Source organism: Pinus tabuliformis, chromosome 7, assembly GCF_031772625.1.
Source record: "Pinus tabuliformis cultivar Carrire ecotype Pingquan chromosome 7, CPIR1, whole genome shotgun sequence".
NCBI classification, from domain to species: Eukaryota; Viridiplantae; Streptophyta; class Pinopsida; order Pinales; family Pinaceae; genus Pinus; species Pinus tabuliformis.
This window is the reverse complement of record NC_142293.1, coordinates 455,350,657-455,363,127: the sequence shown is the minus strand read 5'-3', so window position 1 is coordinate 455,363,127 and position 12,471 is coordinate 455,350,657. Positions and strand designations below refer to the sequence as shown.

General features: G+C 34.8%; 1 non-coding gene across 1 annotated transcript; it reads left to right on the top strand.

Annotated features, from left to right (window-relative positions):
* The first annotated feature begins 3,560 nt into the window (after positions 1–3,560).
* LOC149247931 (U6 spliceosomal RNA) lies at positions 3,561–3,668 on the top strand. The gene has a single exon (XR_016267602.1). It is a non-coding gene; the product is annotated as a U6 spliceosomal RNA (small nuclear RNA).
* The last annotated feature ends 8,803 nt before the right edge of the window (positions 3,669–12,471 follow it).

The following is a 12,471-nucleotide window of genomic DNA, read 5'->3' as shown; positions in this document are numbered from 1 at the left end:
TTTCCTGTTTGAATGGGTATCTCTTCAGTGGGGCCAAATTGACTTAAAGGATGGTTGACTAAATAATTTTGGAGCCAAAATTTCGAAATTCACAATTCAAAAATTTATCTTTTGATACCGACATGAAGAACATGTATTATATTAATTTTTCCAAGGGTTAGTGAAATAAAATGACATGTGGAACATGTCTTACATTTTCTTTATATATTTCAAGGGATAAAATATAAATGATGAAGATGAACCATAATTACAAAATTCAACGAGGTGAGTGATTCAAAACTTAGTGGGAAAAAACCCATCCATGCTAAGGGCTGGTGTGGCCCAAGCTGGGTGCAATCCTTGGTGTGATTTTGATGAGAAAAAACCCATCCATGCTAAGGGCTGGTGTGGCCCAAGCTGGGTGCAATCCTTGGGGTGATTTTGATGACTTAGATTTTCCTAGGGGGCCAAGAAAATTCTCTTATGTGATTTATATCTAAAGGCTTTTCTTAATACTTTGGAAATATTCTTATACTACTAAAAATATTCTAGCATAGCTTATGGAGGTAAAATCCCTAAAATTATGAATGCCCTATTCTAAACTAAGGATGCCTATGATTATTTATAGTAAAATCAAAATTCTAGGAAGCTTATTCCAAAATAAAAGTATACTAATTCTTGGAGTTTTCTTTATTGGGACTTTTTGGAGTTTTGGGTGCTCGATTGAAAAGTTTGAGGTGAAACCTTGATTTGTGTTATTTAACTAGTTTTTGATTGTATATATGATTTCAAAAACCTAAAAATCTCCTTGGGCACTTTGATTGTGCAGAGATTACCCATCAAACTTGTGATTTCAATAAATTCCTACCGGATTTAGAGAAATTGACTCGAAAAACCATAAGAAAAGGTTCCAAAAAGTATCACTAAAGACAACTCGTTAATTCTTTGTATAATTAATAATATAATAATAATTCAAAATAAAGTGATACAAAAACATTACTACTTTGAAAATAAATCTAAAACTTTGATTTTTGTGAACTACCAAGAATATTTTAGAATATTTTATGGAAGTTAAATCCATAAAATTATGGAAGCCTAAATTCCAAAATAAAGATGCCTAGATTGAATTAAAATTCTGGAAAGCTTATTCCCAAATAAGCATGCCTATTGCCATAATTAATTCTCTGTATAATTAATAATATAATTTAATAATTTAAAATAAATTTATAATTTAGTTAATTTTTATGATTTTTTTAGTTTTAAATTTTCTTAGTCATATATATGGCATTAAACTAGTCAATGATCTATCAATAAAACTTATAAATTATCTCGTGGCACATGGGTTGGTAAATTTTACCTGTTGAACCTTGGGTTATGACAAAATATCTGCTTTGACCTTCCCATTTTTGTTATCTTTACATGTTCTCATATAATCATAAAGTCTATTTACCCCTACTTGGTATTTTGAAAGGTTTTATTGTGATCAAATTTACTAAAATATGAGGTGTATCATGAGGTAAGTGTTTTGATGTCTATTATTGTTTTAATTGCGCTCTCAAGCCTAGTATGAAAGAAATGTTGTAAGGTTATGTTATGTTATGTGAACATTTTGACAATTACGTAATAATAAAATAAATTAATTAAAATACAATTGAAAAAATAAATTAAATAAAATAAAAATAAAAATAAATAAAATAAATAATTATAAATATTACATTTTAGTTGGTAAAATAAAAATAAAATAAAATAATACAATAAATAATTATATTTATTAATAAATAAAAATTCATCTTTAAATAATTTTACTTCGTGGAAAATAAAATAAAGGAAGTAAAAAATAAATCTACATTAATACAAAAATAATTTTAAACTAAAATAATAAGGTAAACTTGACTTGGTCAAGTTACTATAGTTTTTGAACTCCATCTTTATGAGAACCCATGATATTGACCTACAATATTCATGTGGAATATAGCCTATTTAAAGGAGGAAATTAAACCAGCATAGATCCATCTTAACTCCAAAATCTACCAAGCGCTAAGAGAGAACAAATCTTTTTTTACTCTAAAAGAAGTTTAAATCAAGTTAAGATGGATCTATGCTAGTTTATATTGCTACTAGTAATTATTAGTAATTAAATTAAAATTATATAAGCCTTTTTCAAAAGAGACACAACTATTAACAAAGTAAACTAATTAAGTTTTCCCTAAATCTAATTCGAATTGTAAATTTGAATCGTCTCATTGAAATTAAATTACAATTTTTTTTCTCTCAAACTCAAATAGAAAAATAATTAGAATTACAAATTTAAATTCTTTAAATTCAAATTGAAATTATTTTTAAAATATTAAAAAGTAATAAATATAAATATATAATTTAAATAATAAAAAATTACATCTCAATATATATAAACAAAATAAAAAGTTAAAAAAAATAATAAGTCACATTAATCTTTTCTTAACCATCAATAACTTAATAAATATTTTATAATTTTTGTTTATGACGAAGAAGTCGACAAATACTTTTGATCAAAACATCTAACTAGCACAGCGAGTTGTTAGTGTACATACTATTTTAACATAAATACCTCTTACAACAAACAAGGTTTACGAACACCACAACGCCTACCAACAACCATTTCAGTGACCGTGGACAAGATTTACAAGTACATTTTGTCGAAGAAACGTGTTTGTGGACACCACAACGCCTACCAACAACCTGTTCAGTGACCGTGGACAAGATTTAAAAAAGATATTGGGAAGTACACCATAACTAAAACATTTTAACAAAATAGAACTTAAATAAAAAGATACCTTTTTAAAATTATATAAAGTAAATGAATGTAAAACCAAACAAAATATAAATAAAAGATATATTTTTTTTAAATTATATAAAAGTAAATGAATTTAGTATTTATTCTTTCAATATTTATATTAATGTAGTTAATATATGCTAAAGACTTCAAAAGAATTATAATTATAAGTTATCATTGCGAGTATCCAACATGTTCAAAAGCATTTCAACATAAATCTTACAAGTAATGAAAATGAAAATCCATAGAATACGAAAAATACAATAGTATATCAACTGTAAAAATGGTTAATACGTTTTAATTTTTTTGTTCAGTTTGTATAGAATTTTTGCCCACATTGAAATCCTATCTATGTGCACTTTTCATTAATTATTTTTTAAATTTTTTCCCACAATGAAATTTTATCTATACTTTTTATTAATTATTTTTTGTTTGTTAATAAATTAAAGATAGGTGCAAAACAAAGAAACTAAAAAACCATTCACATATCTTCTATACTATCAATTAGATTATGTATTAGACGAAGAATATTTCCACATTATCAAATATTAGCCTTTCATAATTTGAAAATTTGAAATTCCTCAAGCCCAATTTCAATATAGACCCTGCCTTCAGTGTAATGATTGATATTATAACATTTTCCAATGAAAACAAAGAAAAATTAATTAAATTATTTAATTTTCAGCCAAAAAAACAATTTTTCGTTTGTTATGTTTGAATAAATAAGTATTGAATTTGGTTATGTGAAGGTTTTTTCTCATCTCGGGTCATTTCCTTCTCTTAATTTTACTATTTGAACTTAGAATGATACAGAGAAGATTAGCATGGCCTCTACACAAAGATGACACGCACAAATTGAGAAATGGTCCAAATTTTTGGGTAATTGCAACTTCAAGGTTGTTCAACTTTGTTTACATGAACTGCAATATGGTGAGGTAAATCCCTCGTTGTGCTTGCGGCGACATTATACATCTTGGGAACGAGGTGTGGGGTTTTGTTTTTTGCACTTTGCTATTGATTATGGGACCCTCTTTCACTGATCACTGGGGCTTTTGTCTCATTTCCTGCCTCATATATTGTAGTGTCTGACATATGGTGCCCATTTCTTTGTCTTTTTTCCTTTACCCAATAATATGCCACGAACTCCGAGGGGCATTGTTTTGGGTGAGGGTCTAACTTTGCATGGTGAGACATCTATCCCTATGACTATAGTTATACTGGGGAACAATATTGACCTTTCTCCCTTTTTGAGAATGTTATCTGTTGGTTGTGTATATTGTACTAAACGTTTGCATCAGTGTGCTAGGAAGCCCATATTAACATTGGGTTTTAATCTAGATCTTAGCAGGGCTTCACGTTTATGTGGCCAAGCCCTTGTTGGTAGATTTTATTACATGTCACTTAATAGAATGCAGATTTAAACCCGGGTCATGACTCATTGGAAACCGTTGTTGGCATGTAGCCCTACAATTATCCTACTTATGAAACAATTGGTTCATTTTCACTTCTTCGATGAGGGGGATCTTTAGACGATTTTGTAGCATGTTTGGGAGATTGGAAGGGGATATTTGTGGCTCCAATGGTGGAGTTTTGGTTTCAATCCCTAGTGGAAAAGCTAAAATACTAATATCTCCAGATAAAATAGGTTAGCTTCCCATTTGAGCTATGGACCCATCCGATAGTGATGCAAGTTGCAAATTGTATTGTCCATTTTGTATACTTTAATGACAGATGCCTAGTGGCCTTTTACAAGAGGATTTTATGGGTCGTGGTGGAGATGGACCTGATGAAGGGTTTACCTGTGGAATTGGACATCTCTATGGGGGACTTCTCATTTTGCCAAAGATTGTATTACTGAAAGATTCCTTTCAGGTGCTCTTGCTATCACCAAACAAGTCACCTAAAGGTTCTTTGTCGCGTTGTCAAGTCTCAGGGACCTATAAACTCTTTTCTTGGATTCTCATTGATGGTTGATACCTTTCGCGAGCTAGTGATGATTTGGAGGGGAGGTTGAATTCTTAGCAAACCTTAGTTGGCCTAGAGGCTTCAAGGTTCATGCATACCAATGAGTGGGTTTGATTTTCATATGGATTTTCTTCTCCTATTGTTGTTTCCCTTGTCTTGAAGGTACATTAGTTGGTGAGTTGAAATTACAATGGATACCTAGAGGACAAGGTTTCTATGAGGCACCATCACTCTGTGAACAGTTCCAAAATATTAAGGTGCCTCCTTCTCATGGAAATGTCAAGTCATTTTATTTTGAGCATGGCAGACATTTCTGATGGGGGTCCATTTATTCCCTCCTCTTAAGATCTTTTTTCTTGGAATGCGGTAAATAGTGCTCCTACATATGGCTTAGAGGCTACTGGTTGTGTGGCTTCTACTAGCTTGACTACCATTATTCAACCAATGTGGACTACACAGTCTATTATCAATTCTAAGTCATGTAAGCTCTAAACCTCTCACTTAGCTGATGAATTTTCTTGAATGGTTAGTCTTGAATGTAATTCTTATGTTCCATCTCCTACCATTGTTAGCTTAATGGAGAAGCCCATTTGCATAAACCCTACACTAAGCTCTAGGCATTTTGCCAGAACCTTGATCTTCTCTTCTCCCTTTTGATTTGACTCCATTAGTCGGGCCCAGGTTTCAGACTCTATTCTTACTCATTCGGGCTCTGATTTTCCATTAGAATAATCTAAATGGGTTTCTATGGAGAAAGATCTCGGGCATCTGGACCCTTATCTCCTTTCTTCTCTAAATGTCATGGCTATCCCTACCTTCCCTTCTTCGTATGCCTCCCTATCTCCCCTGCTGCTTCCTTCCCATCCTTCTAGAATGTCACTATCTCGAAAAAAATGCATCGAAGAAGCACTTCTCCCATGTTAGTATCCTTCAAGGGGACTTATTGATATCCCTATCTCCTTGGAGTTTTCGAGGGCCCTTAGAGTACAAATTCCCTCTACCAAGGGTTATCAATGATTCTTATGCATGTGAATGTTAGAAGGGCCGAGGGCCCTCCTAAGGTTCATGCCCTCCACAAATTGGTTTCCCTAAATTGTCCATCTATTATATTTTTTTAGGAAACCATGGTTCCTATTGCTAAATCGAGAGATGTTTTATTGAGAATATTCCCTGATTGGTTCAATTATGCTATGGACACTGATTGTTTAGAGGCCTTGTTTTTATATAGAATCCCCTGGATGTCACTCTTAGGCCTTTCTCCTCTTTGGCAGGTATTATTTTGGAAGGTTCTTCAAGGGTTTTGATGGTCTTGTCGTTCTTGTTAAATTTTATGGCCCTTACCTGGACAAAGAAAATTTCTAGAATATTCTATCTCACAGTGGTCTGCTTTGTGCACATAATCTTATTTTAGCAAGTGACTTAAAATTCACTACATATGTCAATGAAATATGGGTCCAATCAACTTGTATAGATCCATTTGCTTAGATTATTTCATATTTAATCATGGATTCTAATTTAGTTGGTCCCTAACCATATCCATGGGTGCAACTTGGATAAATGGAAGGACTAGTGCATATGGGGTGGCCAAGCATTTGGATAGATTACTCCTTATTAAATCACTAGTTTCCAGTGTGGACAAACATTGATCCTGGATCTGCCCTGATGTCATTTTGGACCATTTACCTATATGCCTCCAGCTTGAATTCAATGACTCTGGACATAGGATCCCTTTCAAATTCAACCATCCCTTGTTAAATGCGAATTCCTCCCATGCATTGGTTCGTGATTGTTGGAAAGGATGGCAGTTTTGTCCCTCTATTTTTGTTATGGCTATTTGACATCATAAGATGTCGCACTTAAAAGTATATGTTAATTGTTGGGTCAGAAATCACATTTGTAAGAAACAAATGTAACTAGAATGTATTGAGGGTTGCACTAACTAATGCCAATATTCTCTTATTTCTTGAGGTTTTTCTTGAAGCTTTTAAAGATGATCTAAGTTCTCTAGCTAAGAAGAAGGCTCATCTTCTTATAGTTGAGGAGGAAAGTTGGTGCTTAAAGAGTAGATCCATTTAGAGTTAGGAGGGTGATGGAAACACAAAGCTTTTTCACAAAATTTCCTCTAAATAGGAGAAATAAAAATTCCATTTTGGATTTGCAAGATGGTGATGGTAATGTGGTTAGGGCACACCTCTTTGGGATTTTCAAGGACCTAATGACTGCACACTATAGGATCAATTTAAGTCTTAAAAAATTTCCCCATATTTTTCTCTCCATAGGATTCACCTAGGATTGGGGCTTCTTTTCCTTAGATGAAATTAAGGGTGTTCTCAATTTTTTTCTAAAGATAAGGTTCAAAGCCCCGATGAGTGGACTATGGAGTTTTATTTAGCACTTTTTGACTTGGTTCACCAGGACATGCAGAAGTTTGTGGAAGAGGCTTGCATCTCTAGTAATATTTCAAGGGTGATCAATGCCACCTTTCTTGAACTTATTTATAAATGCTCAAAGATGTCCCCCTTCGATGACTTTCGTCTGATCTTTTTGTGTAACCTAATTTGCAAGGTTATCTATAAATTGGTGTCTAATAGGATCAAAATTGTTCTCTCTTCCACAATTTCATGTAAACAATTTGGGTTCCCTCTAGGAAGAATTATTCATGACACAATTATGGTGGCTGAGGATGCCATCTATTCCATCTAGACGAAAAATTGGGAGACCCTAATTCTTAAGATGGATTTAGTAAAGGCCTACGACAAGTTTAATTGGGATTTTCTAAGACTCCTCTATGGGGTATGGAGCCTAATTAATTTCTTTATTTAGAGGTCTCAGCCGCATTGGACCCCAGTTCCTAAACAGTGCGCCAATGTTGCCCATATGATAGCTGCCAGGGGGTCCAAGGGGGGGAGATGACTACTTTTAAAGATCCACGCCCCTCGGCTAGGGTTCGAGGGAAGTGACCTTGAAGCTAAAAATAGATGAAAAGTTTCCTTGTAAAATATTGTAATTTCATATTCAATATGGGTTGTTCATTAGGAGAATGATATGACGGTAGAAGTTATGCTAATTTAGGGTTTTTCTTCCCTAGAAGGAAGCCCTCAGTTTATATGAGGGAATTGTATTAAAATTGTGTATGATTATTCTGAGAGAGAGAGAGAGGAGGTTGTGTGAGAGCAAAGAGGAAATTATATCGTATTTGTTGTAGGTTGTATCTCTTCATTTTGTTGGATAATATAAAAGGAAGGAAGGAAGGAGTGGATCTTGTTTTATGCATTTATGTATTTTTTTTTATGCAATATTTTATGTGTTCCATTGCTCTGTAATATATAATTTGATAACATCCTCCTCCTATGTATTGATTTGGACCAGCTATGGTGTAGGAATATCCTCTCTACGGACAGAGATGATCCCTCTAGCCCAAGGAAGTGGGTCTAGCCACAAACAAGACAATCTAATGTAAATTTCCTTAGATTAGAATCGAATAAGAGGGCCTACCTCTTACAATGCTAATCCACTTGATGGTGATCTTGCTTCCTTTCGCCAGCATCCTTACGTTCCTTTCGTTCAAGTACATGAAACAAACATGCAATAAACAACAACGAACATGAGAGCATAAAGTCGAATCCAATCTACTTAAAAGGTCTAGGAGTTCTAAGCTATGAAATTTAATATTACACTCGATATAGGAAATAAACCATTAGTTATATTAAAATAAACGTCAAAGAGAAATACAACCGAAGCCTTGACATTGGAGATCTCCTTTGCTGTATCCAAGTCCCACTACATGCCTTTTCAACACTCTTTTCCTCCTATAGCTTGACATGAAATGGATTCCAAGCTCTAACTCTCTCTCCTCATGCTTTAGCTACCAAATACAAGTCTTCTGTTATCTAAGGCTAATCTTCTTCTCTCAAAAGCTAAATATTTTAGAATTTTGCAATTGGTTCTATCTCTCCACCACTTTCACAAAGGTAAGAGGAAGTGGTTTATATAGGGAGAGGAGGATAGGAATGAGATCCACTCAAGGGGGAAGAAGGTCTTATCTCCTTGGGAAGGTCCACTTTTAAGGTGGAAAGAACCTTATATGGAGTTCTCGGCCCTTATCCAACCAAACGAACTTCCAACACATCACCACTAGAAGTTTCTAGATGTGAAACTCTGTTTCCTTTTATAAAAACAGTCGAGAAGTAGAATGACACGGCTGTTGGGCTAACAGTAGCACCAACCAGCGTGGGTCATAGTGTAAAAGTCTGCCATCAGCATGGGTGAGACATTGGGAAAGAGCACTGATCTTAAAAAATGGGTTTTAAGAAGGATTCTATGGAAATGTTATGAAGGGAGTGGGGACTACTTTCTTCAAACTTCGAGGGATGCAAGAGCATAGGTTTCATGGTGAAGATATAACACAATAGTCACTACTAGGGTTCTTCGGGATCAGGAATGACGAGTGATAGGAGAGTGACAAATTGTTGTGTAACAGATTCCCCCTAAAGCATGAAGTCAGAGCTGAGAGCGATGACTGAAATGCTTTAAGACAGAGCAAGGACTTGGAATACCAGCATCGAAAGACCTCCAACTCAAACATGCATATACATATCTGAAATCTTATAGTCATTCCTGATAAACATGAGAGGCATATAACAATACATGAATCCATGGTATAGGCGCAACTATCCATCAAGAAAAGGATCATGTGCAAGGATCCTCAGCATGGATGCAACCATCCAACTAAAGGGATCATATGAAATAGATCCATGTCTTGCCTGCAACCATCCACATAGAGAGGATCAAAATGAAGGGACCCATGGTATGGTCATAGCCATTAAACTAAGAAAGATCAAAATGATACCCATGGCATGGTTGTAGCCATTCAACTGAGCAGGATCAAAATGATACCCATGGCATGGTCACAACCATCCATCTAAAGAATCATGTATATAATCATGAATGACTCATTACTCCTCGCAACCTGGACTTTTGTGATCTAAGCCCACAGTCTTGCGCTCCAACACGACCCGATAAAAGTACAAATTCTAACATGTAAATAGATGTGTTGAAGTCGAACATACTAGAAAACCACTTGATTACGGCCAATGATGTGAACCGTTAACAAGCACGAGAGAAACCAACGATAATGTCAATGGATCTCAAGGTACTATTAGTACAGTTCATGAAGTGTGAATAAGGAAATGAAGTTGAACACCTGTGAAATCACTTTATCAAGGGCGAATGATGAGAACCTGTTGTCGAGTGGGAAGAACTTGCCATTAAGGAATGCAAGCTCTAAGGTACTGGAAAGGAGTTTCTAAATTAACTTCCTGGATAATGAGCTGAAGTCGACTGGAAGTGATCCATCGAAGGAAGTCATAATGGATCCTTCATCACTGGCATGAAATGAGAAACAAAATGAATGAGAGTAATCCAAGAATGTGATAGATGATCAGACAATGTACAGGCAATAAGACTTCTCTTGAACATGTGAATGACACGACTCCGGAGTTTGGAAACATTTTACATCATAGGATCAAAGGTGATGGTGAGGTGGTAGAGATTATATGATAGGTTAAAATGGGTAACCCAAACCCATGAAGGAAAGTGAAAGACTGAGGATGTCCCAAAACCCGAAACGAACAACAAATGACTGTCAATGTTCAAAAGTGACACGCTCCCTCAAGTGAAGAATACAACTGATGAATACTTCCAATTTCCCCCCACCATTTCTGGCGAGTACCCCATTTATTTTTGAAACAAAAGCTTGAAGGAGATATCATATGTTTGTAATATAAGCCCATCCTTCGAAAGGATCCTACCTAGTAAATTTTAATGAACACTAGGAAGTATAAGCTCGGTCTCGTCATAATGACAAGTCCTATGTCATTTAATCTTTTAACGAGTCCGACAAATGTGAAGCTCATAATATTTTTCATGTTCAGAGTGTTTGAAAAATACATGAAAAGAAAACTCCAAAAGGTCCCTTTTCGTAAAGTTGTCTCTCAAGCCCGAAAGGGTAGAAAAAAATACTCGAGAGAACCTCTTGTCCATGTCAACCAAGGAATACATTTTTTGTAAATAGTTTATCCTAGCTTAAAAAAGGGGTAAACATATACTGGGTAAATGATGTTTCGCATACTTTAATGAGTTCAAAACGACAAGAACTTAGAAATCTTTTGATATTTTGAGAGTCAGAAAAGAGTTCAAAGATTACTCCTTGATTTTATTTGTTTTAACCAGTGTAAAAGGGAAAAATACTCGGCAATATTTTCATTTTTTATGAGTCAGAAAATAGCTTGATGGTGACTCGTCCTGGAGGAATGAGTGGCATAAAGGGTAGCAATTGGTTCTAGTTATGGTGGAACTTCTCAAAAACTACGAGGTCAAGAGGTTGGCTAGTAAAACCACTCATTATTGTGGTTCATCAAGAAAGGGAAAAAAAATCAAGTGAAAGCAAATGATTGGCCAAAGAGATGGTGGTGATGGAATGGAGAAAAAACCAAGGCTTATCTCAAGGGAGAGGCTGATAAAAATGGCAATATCAAGGGTTAAAATGGAAGATACAAGCCTAAACCATGGGGAAGTTTGCTTCGATTCGATTTCATGTTTACACAAACTTGAAACGAAAAACTATGCTTGGATTCGGTTTCATGTTTACATAATCTTGAAATGAAAAACTATGCTTGGATTCAAAAATGGCATGCCCACAGCATGATGAGAGCCGAGGCACATGCCCCCTAAAATTCATCATCATGTTCACCAACTTTATCCTCATCACCGAACATGAAATCCATCGATGATTTTGGTAGATTCCCAAAATATGTATCGAATGGCGATCAATTAGTTGAAGAATGTAAGGCTCAATTGTAAGCATGCTACACATAAGGTAAAGATTCATCCCACAACATAGGATGTTTACTGTAGTAACCTCAGAGAATATGTATGGCTGTGTTGTTCACCACTTCTGTCTATTCGTCAGTCTATGGATGAAAATTTGTGCTCTTCTTCAACTTTGTGTCCATGAGTCCCCACAAAGTGGACCAAAAATCTCCTACTAAATGAGTTTCTCCATCATAAATAATGGAAGTAGGTAACCATAAATGAACCCATACCTATTCGAAGAACATCTTTTCATTATGTTCAGCAATCACTTGATTTTTGCATAGAACAAGAATACACCTTTCTCAACTTGTCAACCACAACATACATGTAATCATGCCCTCTTCTGGACCTAGGAAGTCCTCCTACAAAATTCATGGAAATGTTGTCCCATGGTCGCAAAGGAATTGGAAGTGGCATGTACAAACCAATATTTCGATTTCTTGGCTTGATGGTTGAACACATCACACATCCTTCAATGTACTTAACAATTGTTTCATACATGTGAGGCCAGTGACAATACCTTTGAATGTGTACCATTGTTTTTCTTACTCCAAAATATTCTGAAATGCGAGAGGAATGTGCTTCCCGAATAACATGCACTCTTTCTGTATGTGGTATGCACAACTTACCTAGGTGATATAACAACCTGTCTTGAATATGATAATTGAATTCTTCCACCTGAGCACCATTAGTTAGTGATTCATAAATATCTTTGAAATCAAAATCTGTATTATATTGTTCTATATAGCTTTCATGTTTTAAAGAAATATTCTGCAGTACTACTGAAGCATTTAAATATGGTCTAGACAACATATTAGCTACTTTGTTTGTGACACCTTTCT